General features: G+C 41.4%; 1 pseudogene; it reads left to right on the top strand.

The window, feature by feature from the left end:
- Positions 1-8,096: 8,096 nt before the first annotated feature.
- LOC118834207 lies at positions 8,097-9,170 on the top strand (annotated as a pseudogene).
- The last annotated feature ends 3,218 nt before the right edge of the window (positions 9,171-12,388 follow it).

Genomic DNA, 12,388 nt, shown 5'->3' with positions numbered 1-12,388 from the left:
AGACTCCTAACTCTCTCTAACCCCACTTATCCAAATCAGTTGCCAAGTCTTGTTGGTCCTGCTTCCACAACATCTCTTGCACTGATACTCTTTTCTCCACCCACACAATCACCATCCCAGTTCAGGTCTCATCATCTCTCACCTGGACTATTATCCTGCTCAGGTTCCTTTGCTAGATCCTTATCCAGGTAATGCCCTCTCCTCATCGGTATCCCACAGGGTTCTGCCCTAAGCCCTCTTCTCTTCTCCTTCTATACAACTTCACTTGGTACATCAGCTCCCATGAATTTAAGTATTATGTCTATGCTGATGATTCTTTAATCTACCTAGCCTACCCTAAATTCTTTGCTGACCTCTAATCTCAGATCTCCAACTGCTTTATAGATATGTCAAACTAGATATCCAGCAGACATCTTAGACTCAATGTGTCCAAAACAATTCATTATCTTTCTCCCAAACTCCACCCCCGCCTCCATATTTCCCTATTACTCTCAAGATCACCACTGTCCTCCCAGTCCCCCAAATTGGCAAGCTACATGCCAAACTCAAGTCCTAACTACATCTCATCCCCCCCATCCAATCTGTCACCAAGCTTTGTCTATTTCACCTTTGCAACATCTCTCCAATATGCCCCGTTCTCTCCTCTGATACTGCCACCACACTTTTCCTGACTTATCACCTCTCACTTGGACTATTGCAATAGACCTGTAATTCTGCCTGCCTCAAGTCTTTCTCCACTCCAATATAATAAGAATAAGAATAGCTAACGTGTATGTAGCATTTATTATGTGCCAGGCACTGTGCTAAGTGCTTTATAATTATTATTTCATTTGTCCCTCATAACAACTCTGGGACATCGCCACTATTATTATCCCCATTTTATACATGAGAAAACAGGCAAATAGAGGGTATTAAATTATTTAGCAAGGGTCACACAGCAAGTGTCTGAGGCCAGATTGAACTCTGTTCTTCCTGAGTCCAAGCTTGGCACTGTGCCATTTAGCTGCCTCGATCCTCAAAACTATTTTCCTAAAGCACAAGTCCAACCATGTTACCACCACCACCAGCCCCCCAACTCAATAAACTCTAGAGGCTCCCTATTACCTCCAGGATCAAATGCAAAATACCTAACCTCCTCCTTCTTTTTAGGTCTTCTTATACCTTACTCCCCAACACATACTCTTCAATCCAGCAACACTGGTCCTGGTTGTTTCATGAACAAAACACTGAATTTCTCAGTTCTGAGCATTTTTGCTGGCCATCTCTCATGCTTGGAATGCTCCCCCTCTTCCACTCCAATTACTGACCTCCCTGGATTCCTTTAAGACTTGACTAAAACCCCATCATCTACAGGAACCTTTCCTTGACTCCTCTTAATTCTAATGCCTTTTATCTTTTAATTATTTACTCTTTATATAGCTTTCAGGGACATATTTTTGTTTGCGTCTTGTCTCCCTTATTGGATTGCAAACTCCTTCAGGGCAGGGAATATTTGTTGCCTCTTTTATCCCCAGCACTTAGCACACATTTTTGTTTTTGTTCAGTCATTTTTCAGTCACATCTGACTCTTTGTGACTGCATTTGAGGTTTTCCTGACAAACAGACTGGAGTGGTTTGCCATTTCCTTTTCCAGCTCATTTTACAGATGAGGAAACTGAGGCAAACAGGGTTAAGTGACTTGCCCAGAGTAAGATGAGTCTTCCTGACTCCAGGCTCAACATTCTATGCATTGCACCACCTAGCTGCCCCTGCCTGACACTTAGAAGGTTATTAATAAATGTTGATTGATTGATGGAGGAGATGTGTGAGGCCATAAGTTTAACAAACTGAAGAGGAGCAAAAAAGGCTAAGTCTCAACGGGGACAAGGCTATTGGAATTGGTGATTAAGAAGTCACTCATGACCTGTGAGAGAAGTTTCAGTAGCAGTAAAGTCAACAGGCAGATTGCTAAGGATTGAGGAAAGATTAGATGGTGATAATAATTACCTCACATTTGCATTGCACTTTAAAGTTTGCAAAGTTCTTTCTTCATAATAACCCAGTGAGGTAGGAAGTATAACAAAGATCTCAATGGTGTGTGAATTATATGGGATAAGCAATCATTTAATTTATTTTTCTTTTATGACCGCGGTGGTCATTCATGCCTAAATGCTTCTATAGTCATTAGGCTGACTCAGAACACTTGACCTTGATGAGATGAAACTGGTACCTCCACCATCTTAGTTCTCTGTCAGTTGAATGCTGGCTTTCATGCCATACAACTGTCTCATTGCTCTTATTCATTGTGTTTTTACTCCTGTGGGGTTTTTTTTAAATGGCTGACTATTCCTGCAAGAAAACATGCAAACTATGAGAAGATGTTGTAGCAGCTAATGGTGGAAAGAAGTCAAGTGTTTTAAGAATCATTCCAGCCTATAATAAAACAAGATCAGTGGTGCCAACATGCAAAGGAAATGAGGTTGAAAACTTAAAACAACAGCAAAAACTTACAAACTTTGCTGTAAGACAGCCTACTTCATTTTCAGGGGGAAAAAAAGATCAAGAACTCATCAGAGGGACCTGGCAGCTAGAGGGTTTGATAGCAATTCCTCCAAAGCAGTAATGTCGAACTCAAGTAGAAATAGATCCCAACAGACTGTACATTAACTTAGAAAACCACAAATTAACATAATCTATGGAGTATTATAGTTTCATTTATTTTGTTAAGTATTTCCCAATTACATTTGTTTCTTGAAGTTAGTAAGTCTGACATCTCTGCTGTACAGCACAGCATAGGCTGCTTACAGTTGTAAGGAAAGGACACAAAGAAGATTTTAAAAACAAACAAATGCTAACCATGGATATGAAAACAAAATGTTTGTCATGAGCAAGTCAAAAGAAAGATGGAAAAGGTCATTTTTACTGATAACACTCACTTTTTCATTCAGAGCTGGGCCAAAACCATTCTCAGAAAGGTCCATTTAAACCTATAAGATCTGGACTTCTTCATTATGCTATAAAAAATCTACCTCTCAAAAAAATTGGGGGTATTTTTATTTCTAGTAAATCTAGACATCTCCTACCCCTTACAGAAATGATAAACTCTGATAAATATATTAGTATGCTGGGAAGAACAATTGCTCCAAAATTACAGAAATGGAGATAGAATACTGCAACAACACAACCTTGTATCATACCACAAATCACAAAAAATTAAGAAATTTATGCAAGAGCTAGAGATAAGCATGTTTTAATGGCTTGGGAACTCCTCTGATTTATATCCCATTGTCAAGCCTTGACTTGGAAAAATGGACTATTCATCAAAGGCACACTATATCCAGTGTGATAAAAATGTAGATTCATGATGATGAATTACAGAATATATGTCAAAATCATATTAACTCAATGACAAATTGTGTAAAATAGGTGAATGCAACAAAAGGAAGACATATTGCATAGTTTTAAAATGTTAAGATATAAAAACTTGTAAGGTTTATGATATGTCAACATATTTAATTATTTTATTTTTGTACCAAGTAATTTGCACACTACTGCAAGAGGTCAGGGTATATGGAATATCAGAAAGTCAAAGGATAGTGATCAGAAAATCTTTAAGGTGGTAGAAGATGAGGTCATGGTTAGGATGAAAGTGAATGAAAACAAAATACCGTTATTTTAAATGTCTTATTCAGAGTAGACAATAGGATATTCAGAATAGAAAGACAGTGGAAGAATTGGGATGCATCGAATGACCTCACAATGAAGAGAAAGTTTATTTTTAATGAAGGAGAGTGAAAGGTCAAAGGATAGAAGGGTAAGGTCAGGGACTGAAATGGCAAAGTTCAAAATCTTGAAGTTGAAACAGCATGAGATGATAAAGGTCTAAGATATATATGTGGCTTAAATAAGAGATTAGAGAATAATGTCTTTGGAGCCAAGGAGGTTGAAAAATTATGTACAAAAGTGATGTGTTGCTCCTATGATGGAGCAAATACTGTACAAAGTCCAAGTTAAAGAGGGATTCTTTGTATGTGGTGCTGCTTTCCAAATGCTCCTTTTTGGAGTTGAAGTTGGCATTGTACTGGTTACATCAAGTCCTGAAATATCATAGAACCTCCCGAGAGAAATCTGTAGCCATTCCAAAGAGTTTAGCCTAACCATCCACATAGGAAAGACTCAATGTATAAAAAAATGTCTATTGCCCAGATAAAGACACATAGTCAGATGGTAGCATATAAAGCTTATCTGTGTGTGTGTGTGTGTGTGTGTGTGCGCGCGCGCGTATGTGTATCAGGTATGGAATAGATATTATAAATGAGCAATGAATCAGTCCCAGAATTGAAAAAAGAAGAACCTTCAGGAAATTACAAAGCACTTTTAAGTATTTCAAGTTTCTCCCAGAAACAAATGACCATCTTTTTTTAATACCAACATTTTTTCTGAAGATAGTCAGGAGGCTGGCTAGTAAATAGAAAGCTGGCCTTAAAACGGGAAGACCAAGGACCAAGTTTTGTTCAGACACACTGGACTGTCTGATTCCCTAGGCAACTTTCTGACTCCCTAGGCAAGTTACTCAAACTCTTAGTACCCTAGGAAACTCCCTAAGACTATAAATTGCAGTGCCAATCAGTCATTAAGTGCTTGTTAAATGATTTGTATGTGCCGGCCATGGTACTAAGCTTTGGGAATACAAAGAAAGACAAAAATAATGCCTGCTTTCAGGGAGCTAAAATTTCTAATGGGGATACATATAAAAATGTCCCAAAAGTCTTAGTGCAGTTCTGCACTATTAAAATGTGTACTACAATTTGTTTAGCTATTTCCAAATCCTAGAGTTTAGTCTTAAAGGAAGCCAGGGAAACTTCTAAAGGCCAAGGTCATCCACTGCACCCTGGGCCATCTCCAGTCAACTTGACTTTTGTCTTTCCACTGGACTTTGATGACTCTGGAGAAAAGAGTGAAAGGGATGACCTTGCACAGCTCTGCCTCACTTAAATCTAGGTCACATGCAAGTCAAGACATCACCCTCATGATGTCATTGGTCCTCTTCAAAAACAGAGGACGAAAAACAACAGCAGGTTTAAGATGGCAAGTTAACAGAGCATGGGAAACAGACAATCCAAAGGCACTGGAATAATGGATGAAAGGTCATTCAATAGAAAGGATGCCAGAGGATGGGTGCCAGGATCTGCATTGGTAAAGGGAGTTTCCCTCATTGGGATCTTGTTCATTATACCAATGAAATCACTGGTCTAGTTCAAAAAAATCAATCTATAACATTCAAAAATTAAAAATGATTATCACACAGAAAGCAACAGAATGGAGCAGAGGTATAATCTTAGGGAATAGATTTGGACTGAATGGATTTCAAAGGAGGAGAGGTTACTGAGTGATGGTGGTCAAAAGAGAGTCTGCAAGTGGCAATGGAGAACACAGAGTGTTATGATTCCCCATTATAACCAGTGAGACAAAGAGTATGGGTGAAAATTACAAGTAGTATAGGAAAGGGTAAACAGGTATTGTATGTCATCAGGAGGGAGCCAGCTTCAAGAAGTGAAAGAAGATGGAAGGAGTGAAAAAACAAAGGTTTATGATGAAAATAAGCATTTTAACCATGGAGCAGGCATGCCAGAGAGCACAGTGAAAGGGGTAGGTAGATCTGGGGCAGGACATTTGGAAAAGAGAGAGGTAAGGGGAATGGGAATAAAAGAACAGGTTGCAGGGATAGAGAATAGGGTTTGTACAATGACAACTTTACACAGCTAGATGGCTCAGTGGAGAGAACACTGGGCCTGGAGTCATGAAGATCTGAGTTCAAATCCGGCCTCAGATACTTACTCTCTGTGTGACCCTGGGCAAGTCACTTAACCTCTGTTTGCTTTAATCCACTAAATAAGGAAATGGCAAATGACTCTAGTGCTGTTGCCAAGAAAACCCCATAGACAGTATTGGCAAGCTGTGGTCCACAGGGTCACAAAGAGTCAAACACGACTAAACAACTGACAACTGGGGTTCAGAATCTGCAATGGGGAGAGTATGAGTGGAGACATGTCAACCATTGAGGAATGGGTCCAGACAGATTACTTGTGTCCAGAGGGAAGTTTGTTAAGGGAGGCTAGGAGATCAGATTGTTACGTGCTTTAGACTAGAGAGATGCATTTGTGTTGGAAAATGTTCGCAGGAAGGGAATAAAGCCAAGATGGCAGAGTAAAATCAGGGACTTGCTTGAGCTCTCCCTCAAACCCTTCAAATACCTATAAAAAATGACTCTAAACAAATTCTAGATTGTCAGAGTGAAGCAAATATCCAGCCCAAGACAACCTGGAAGGTGGACAGAAAAGGTCTCTTAAACCAGGCTGGGAGCAGAGCACAGTCCAGCATGAGCTGTGCCACCCTAGACAGGGCTGGAGCAGGCCTTAGGGGACTGAATCACTGGCAGCTGTGGTGGTTTCCAGGCTTCTCAACCCCCAAATGACAAAGACAATGTAGAAGGTCAGTGGGAAAAGTCTGTCAGATATGGATGAGAGAGGAGCATGTTCTGGTCCCAATCCCAGGGTGGCAGAGGTGGCAGTGGTGGCAGTGGCAGCAGCAGCAGCAGCTGCTTTTTCCAGAGCTCCTGGCCCACAGACAGTGAAGGGTTCGAGCAACTGATCAGAGGCGGATTGCAGGGATCTCTTTGCTGGTGCTGAAGCAGGATTCTCTTGCTTTGCCCTACTTGGATCTGGGTCTCAGTCCTGGGTGGGGGTCCCGGGGTGAAGAAGAGCGCTGGTGTGGCACTTGGGGGACTTGTGGCTGCAGTTGAGAGGTAATCCTCCTCACAGTTCCAAGGCAGAAAAGTGTGCTTGTGGTCACTCACAGACCAGAGCACAGGACAGGAAAGGAGGAAATACCTCTCCTTTGATCATACCACCTTGGAAGAACTGAAAATTTACAGGCCCCTAGAAGTAACTCTGAAAACAGCTGAACAAAACCCCTGAAGTTTGGGATAGGACACCCTACACACTGAAAGCAGAGTCCTACATTTACAAAGAGTTAGAAAGTCAAGTATTACGCTGGGAAAATGAGCAAACTGTGTAAAAACTCAGACTACAGAATCTTAGTTTGGTGACAAAGAAGATCAAAACATACAACCAGAAGAAGACAATAAAGTCAAAGCTCCTACATCGAAAGCCTCCAAGAAAAATATAAATTTGTCACAGGCCACGCAAGAGCTCAAAAAGGATTTTGAAAATTAAGTAAGAGAAGTAGAGGAAAAATTGGGAAGAGAAATGAGAGTGATGCAAGAAAATCATGAAAGATGAGTCAACAGCTTGCTAAAGGAGACCCAAAAAACATGGAAGAAAATATCGCCTTTAAAAAATAGACTAACCCAAATGGCAAAAGAGGTCCAAAAAGTCAATGAGGAGAAGAATGCCTTAAAAAACAGAACTGGCCAAATGGAAAAGAAGGTCCAAAAGCTCACTGAAGAAAATCATTCCTTAAAAATAAGAATGGAGCAAATGGAAGCTAATAACCTTATGAGAAATCAAGATAATATAAAACAGAACCAAAAGAATGAAAAAAATAGAAGGCAATGTGAAACATCTCATTGGAAAAACCACTGACCTGGAAAATAGATCCAGGAGAGATAATTTAAAAATTATTGGACTACCTGAAAGCCATGATCAAAAAAAGAGCCTAGATATCATCTTTCAAGAAATTATTGAGAGAGAGTGTGTGTTTGTGTGTGTGTGTGTGTGTGTGTGTGTGTGTCTGTGTGTGTAAAACTGCTGTCCCCTTTCAAAACACACCTGGGATCCTATGGCTATGTCCTTGAACTTCCCTGTCCCTATTCCCTGAAGAGACCACCGAGCTTTCTATGAATAAGGGAAGGCAGCAGAAAAAAAACCTCTCTTGGACATCTAGCTATCAGCCTCCTCACACATCAAGCTTCAAAGACCACCTGTTACCCTCTGACCCTGGACCGCAGAAGAAGCCGTTGCCCCAGGTCCACTGCGGACCGGAGGCGAACTGGGGACATGTGGGTCTAGAGGGAAAACGCCCTCACGAGGTTTGTCCCTTATGCTGACCAGTAGAAGGAAGACCTAGAGGGAGAAGCAGCATTACTCCCATCAAACCAAGGTCAGGGGTCCCAGGGTCTGTGGCTTCCTGGCATGGAGTCAACTCTGGGAGCTGGTGTCATGGTGGCCAAAATTCTACGGAGACAACTACCCTGGCTGGAGGATTCTGGCTCTGGGTCACCTTCCTGGGTGACCCCAAGTGCATCTTTTTTTCTACTTCCCCTTGGCCTACTATGCCTGTGGTCACATGGGCATTTCTGTGTTTTGGATCACCCTGCTGTCGGAATGGCTCAACCCCATCTCCAAGTGGTTCCTTTTTGGAGACCGACCCTTTTGGTGGGTTCCTGAATCTGGATACTGTAGCAAAGCACCCACCCAGGTTCATCAGTTCCCTGTATCCTGTGAAACTGGTCCAGGTAGTCCCTCGGTTCACTACATGGTCACAGGAACTGCCCTCTGGCCCATCATGATTGCCGCCTCAGGCCAGGTTGTAAAACAAAGTCACAGCCACTGGATGAAGCTGATGCCCAGCCTGGCTTACAGCACATTCCTCTCGGCAGTCGGACTCTCCCGCATCTTCATTCTTGCACACTTCCCACACCTGGTGCTGGGTGGCCTGATAGCCGATGCTCTGCTCGGATGGTTCATGACTCCGAGTCTGCCTGTTGATCGGCCTGTCAGCTTTTATGGGTTGACAACCCTAGCACTTCTGCTGGGTGCCAGTCTCATTTACTGGAGCCTCATCTCCCTGGAAGTAGATATGACTTGGTCCATTCACTTGGCTTCCAAGTGGTGTGAGCATCCAGAGTGGGTACACATGGAAACTCGGCCTTTTGCTTCCCTGAGTCGGGACTCTGGAGCTGCCCTGGGCCTGGGCATTGCCTTACACTCACCCTGGTATGCGCAAGTAGGGCGGTACGGTTGGGAATCCTACAGCAAGCTGTTTGTCTGTTGTTGGTCCTAGGGCTTTTGGGACTCCTTAACTGGCTGGGCAACCCATCCCAGCTCAGCCTCTTCTACATCTTTAACTTTCTCAAGTTTACCCTTTGGCCCTGCCTGGTCACTGCCCTGGTGCCTTGACTGCTTCACTTCCTTAGTGCCCAGGAGGCCCCACCTGCCAAATCTAAGTGACCCTACCTTCCCTTCCTCCAACCAACAATCCAGATGAATTCTGCCTCCACCAAGGAGGCCTCACTCATCACTGGAAGAGACCTCTCCTGTTTGCTGTCCCCTTTACCCCTACCCTCACCCCCAGCTGCCACTGTGACTGCTGCTTGCCCCTACCTAACACGAAGGCTTCCTTCCACTGACTCTTCTGGAGACTCTTCTGTGCTCCCAGCGTGCCTGTCCCGCTTCATTTTACAATTTTTAATATTTGTTTTTAACACTTTGAGTTCCAAATTTTCTCCCTTCTTCCCTCCCCACCCACCCTCAATGTGAAAGTAAGCAATTCAATATAGCTTATACGTGTGTAGTTATGCAAAACACTACCATAAGAGTCATGTTGTGAAAGACTATATTTCCCTCCATCCTATTCCATCACCCCATTTATTCTGTTCTCTCCTTTGACCCTGTCCATTGTCAAAAGTGTTTGCTTCTGACTACCCCCTTCCCCAATCTGCCCTCCCTTCTATCATTCCCCCTTTTTCCCCTTCCCCCCTACTTTCCTGTAGGATAAGATACCTAATTGAGTGTGTATGTTATTCCCTCCTTAAACCAAATCTGATGAGAGTAAGGTTCACTCATTCCTTCTCACCTCCCCTCTCTTCCCTTCCAACAGAACTCACACTCAATTAGGTATCCATTGTTTTTACATGCAACTGGGAAATACGATATACAGGCAATGGGGTATAGAAATCTATCTTGCCCTACAAGAAAGTAAAGGGGAAAGGGATAAAAGAGGAGTGGAGTGGGGTGATAGAAAAGAGGGCAGACAGGGGGAAAAAGTAATCAGAATGCATGCCATCTTGGGGTGGAGGGAGGGGAGAGATGGGGAGAAACTCTTGTATAAATGAAGGTTGAAAACTAAAAATAAATAAATTAGTATAAAATTTAAAATGTTTGCAGGGTTTTTAATAGTAGGCAGCTAGGTGGCACAGCGAATAAAGTACCAAGCCTGAAGGCAAGAAGACTCATTTTCCTGATTTGAAATCTGGCCTCAGACACTAGCTATGTGACTCTGGGCAAGTCACTTTACCTTGTTTGCCTCAGTTTCCTCATCTGTAAAATGAGCTTGAGAAGGAACTGGCAAACCACTCCAGTATCTTTGCCAAGAAAACCTCAAATGGGGTCACAAAAAGTTGGACATAACTGAAATGAGTGAACAACAAAGTAGGAAAGGTAGGTAGAGTCCCAGTTATGGAAGATATTAAATACTAGGAGTTGGTATCTTGTTCTGTAAATAATAAAAAGCTTTTTGAAATTTTAAGTAGGTCTCAGGGAAGTGGAAGAGAAAGGAGGGAGAGAATTTGGAACTCAAAATTTAAAAAAAACAAATGTTAATTATTTTTACATGTGTTAGGGTAAAATAAAAATTCAAAAAAGAAAAAGAAATTTTAAATAGGTAAGTGATATAATAAGAGCAGGGATAAGGAAGATTAATTGGGTAGTAGACTACATGGTGGATTAGAGTAGGAAAAGACAAGAGTTAGAGATATCAGTCAGAACCCTAATGTGATAATCAAGATTGTCCTGAGATGGTGCATTATATTGCTGGAAGTCGAATAGAAAAAGAAATATAGGAAACATTACAAAGGAAGAAGTAGTTACTGGTGACTAAATAGTTATAGGAGGTAAGGCTAAGAGAAAAGTAAAGATCAAAAAATCAGAATGTTCAAGCTAAAAGGGCCCAAAGAAGTCATCTAGCTTAGATCCCTTATAAAAAACTGAAAACTGAAATTCCAAGAGGTGAAACTACTTTGCCAAGTCGCTTGAGTAACCCAGTGTGTCAGAACATGATGGACAAGAGCCCATGTCTCCTGCCATCTTTGTAGAGGCCTTTTGAGAGTTACACATTGGGTGACAGCAAAAGTGTCTTGATGGAAATAGCATGTTGACTAACACCTAGAAAGCCCTACATATTTCTTGATTTGTTAAATTATAAACAGGAACTTGGGAGATGAGAGAAGAGTTTTAACTGAGAGAGGGAGAGAATAAATCAGGTTTTATATCTATTGAGTCTGAGGTGAAGGCAGGACATCTAAGTGGAAATGCCAAAAAGCAGATAAGACATTAAGGCCAATAGCTCAGGAGAGAAGTCAGCATTAGAGATATGGCACTGTGAATTGTCTGTACTTTTTCATCTTCTTTTTTTAACCAGTAGCTCACATTTGGGAGGTATCTGGCCAAGCTTAAGGGCTACAGCCTGTGGTCATGAGAAAAGATAAAGATCATTGACTCATGGGAGGAATCAAACCTTTAATTCAGTCTCATTATCATCAGAATCTAGCTGATACCTAGCACAAGGCCTTAAACACAGCATGTACTCAAATACGTAGAGGAGAATAGAAACTGGAAAACAAAACAGGGAGGAAAGCACTTAGTCATCTTCGAATTCAGTTATCAATCAAATCGGATCTTTAAATCATCAATCTTATCAGTGGTGACATAACCAATAATTATTATGATAAAAAAGACCATTCCACAGCTGATAGTTTTATTGCATAGATATGACTTTATTGTGCACTAGACATCAAATAGTAAGGTTCATAAAATGCTTTTATTGATTTGGAACAGAATTATTAACTTCAGAATATTAAATACAAAAAGTGTATTCCACCCTCTCCACCCTACAACCCCCACCCCTCCCCATTACCAGTCACCATCATCATCAACTAATTTTCTTTTGTACCAGATCTGTAATTTTACTCGGTTTAGTGAATTCCCAATAATGAAATGTCCTCAACCAACGTAGATTGGCACCTACTCTGTAAAAATTTATCTTAAAGAGTTGCCTGAGGCACTGAGAGATGAGGTGAAGTTACCCAGTCTCCTGTACCCAGTGTTTATCAAAAACAGGACCTGAAATTTTAACTTCCTGACTCCAAAGCTAGCTCTCTAACCTCTATGCCAGACTGCCTCTCCATCAATTAAAAAACAATGAGCATTCTTGGTACATTCACTGAATCCCTCTAAATCCTAGATATACAAGCTAGGCCAATTCTATCCGAATATGATCAATCATGCCTGTATGTCTGACCCTTAATCTGTCATGAACACTATAGAATATTCTTCAGATATAAATAACTAAAAAACCAACTGAAGTCTCTAACCATTTATCCATCACAACAAAGAAACTCATTTCTATTCCAATGCTTGCTTCAAAATGTAAATTAAGTTGTTTCTGGCCT

This window comes from Trichosurus vulpecula, chromosome 1 (genome assembly GCF_011100635.1).
Source record: "Trichosurus vulpecula isolate mTriVul1 chromosome 1, mTriVul1.pri, whole genome shotgun sequence".
Lineage (NCBI taxonomy): Eukaryota > Metazoa > Chordata > Mammalia > Diprotodontia > Phalangeridae > Trichosurus > Trichosurus vulpecula.
The sequence above is the reverse complement of the archived record's forward strand: the minus strand, read 5'-3'. Positions and strand labels throughout refer to the sequence as shown.